This window comes from Nannospalax galili, unplaced genomic scaffold (assembly GCF_000622305.1).
Source record: "Nannospalax galili isolate Female #2095 unplaced genomic scaffold, S.galili_v1.0 scaffold760, whole genome shotgun sequence".
In the NCBI taxonomy this organism is placed as follows: Eukaryota; Metazoa; Chordata; class Mammalia; order Rodentia; family Spalacidae; genus Nannospalax; species Nannospalax galili.
Window position 1 is genome coordinate 212,932 of NW_008347555.1, and position 2,250 is coordinate 215,181.

Below are 2,250 nucleotides of genomic sequence, written 5' to 3' on the forward strand. Positions count from 1 at the left end.
AACTTTTAAAATTGCACATTTTTTCTTGATTGCCCCTTGATTGATGGAGATTAGCTCATTGACACCCACACAGCTGTGAAAGAGGTCAGCTGTCCTCTAGCTCATCAGAGAACATCCCTTCCTCTCTCTTTCCTCTCCTCCCTCTTTTTCTCTCTTTATTTTTCCCTCCCAGTATCTTACCCATTACTAACCAGCAGGGCATCTTAGGAAAAGGGCTCCTTTCAGAGCTGGAGAGCTGTAGTTGGTGGTTCAGAGCCTGTGTGGGAGGTCACCCAAAGACATATGTTGTGGGTGTAGGAACCAGGCAGACGGGAGGAATTAAGTCACCCTTTTTCCCAACCCTCATTTCCTTGCCCAACCTAGAAGTCACTGGGTTGGTTTCTTTAATAGTGTGGGCCTAGTTTTTTCTTTTTTAAAAAAATTTATTCATTTATTTTTATTTTATGTATATATAAATGCACCCATGCATGCAATGCCCATGAAGGTCAGAAGAGAGTGTCAGAGCCCCTTGAATTAGAGTTACAGACAGTTGTTAGTCGCCATGTGTGTGCTGGGAACTGAACCTAGGTTCTCTGTGATAGGTAAAAAGTTGGAGGAGAACGTTCTAATGGATGATGAGGCACTGAGGCACAGATAAAACTCCATCAAAATAGGGTTTATTAGCAAAGGAACACATGGGACAGATTCCCTTCTGGGCAGGGAAAATGTCTGCCCGGGTCTTGAGCTGGGGTCTTTTAAAAGGAAGGCTTCTGCCTCCCGCAGAAGGTGGGAAGATGTATTTTTTTTAAAGTTGCGGGGGGAGTGGGAGAGCAGGACTGTTAAAACCTGTCCTCTTTAGAGATCAAAGGGGAAGGCTGCTGTGTTGGCCAAACAGTGGAGAAAAGTCTGCTTCTCTTGACTTCAAAGACCAAGGTGCTTATAGCTAGGTTCCCTTTTCTCAGGAGCATGAGAAGTCCTTAGGATCCTGTTGGTGAGGGGGCAGGGCTATCTGAACCTTAATACTCTGCAAGTCAGTGCTTTTAACCACTGAGCTATTTCTCCAGCCCCAGTGTCAGACTAGCTTTATTTCTACTATTCCCCCAGTTCCGACAGTGAGCAGGCTTTCATGAGTATGTGACAGAAGGAAGAAGCTATCAGCTCATTTTTTCTTTGTGCCTCTACTGTGTGGCTTAAAGCTATGTAACCATATGGTTATTCAAGGTGAGGCAGGCAACAGTTTAGTACCCTGGGACTGTACGTGTACAACCTCTTTTCTAATAATGCACTTGAGAGCCTGGCTCCTTTACCTGCATTCCTATGCACACATCCCTCTCTGAACAATGTACTTAGCAACCTCAAACCCCTACCTGTACTGAGCACACCTCTCTGAATAGTAGAATAAGTTTCTTCTCCCTTTAACAATCATGGAACTTTAACAGTTTATATTCAAATGTATTCCCAATATACCTTGGTACAAGGTAAGAGAGAAATAAATGATCCATACCTGAACTGATTTTGGATACATGTTTAATAAGGCAAAACTGTGTCCTCAAGTAAACTTTCTTTTTTGAGACAGGGTCTTGAGCCAGATGTGGTGGCGCACGCCTTTGATCCCAGCACTCAGGAGATAGAGGCAGGCATATCTTTATGAGTTCAAGGCCAGCTTGGTCTACATAGTGAGTTCCAGGCCAGCTGGGACTACAGGGAGACCTTGTCTCAAAAAGACCAAAAAAAAAAAAAAAAAAAAAAAAAAAAAAAACAGGTCCCAGGAGTCTGTAAGACTCTACTTTCATATGGTTGTGCACCTCCTCCCCGGCTCTTACAATCTTCCCTCCCTCTTTTCCCCAATGGTCCCCGAGTACTGGGTGGGTGAAGTTTAATATAGGAGTCCTGTCCAAGGACCCACACTCTGCAGGCTCTTATTTGCTACACTTTGGCCATTTGTGGCCTTTTGTGTTCATTGCCCTCTGCTACATGAGGGAACTTGGTTGATGAGAGTTGAGAGATGCATTAGTGTTCTCTCTACCCCTTGTTCCACCATGTTTTGTGAGCCTTAGGTGTATTCCATTGTATGTGTGTTACTTAGAGTTGGGTATTTCACACTTAATCTCTGTGTGTGACCAGTTGTAGAACTCTGTAATGGTCTCCGTCTGTTGCAAAAGAAGCTTCTTTGATGAGTGGTGACTGGCATACTTGTCTGTAAATTTAAGGATCCATATTTAGCACATAGTAAGAAAATACATTTGTCTAGGGATATGACAGCTTTGGGTT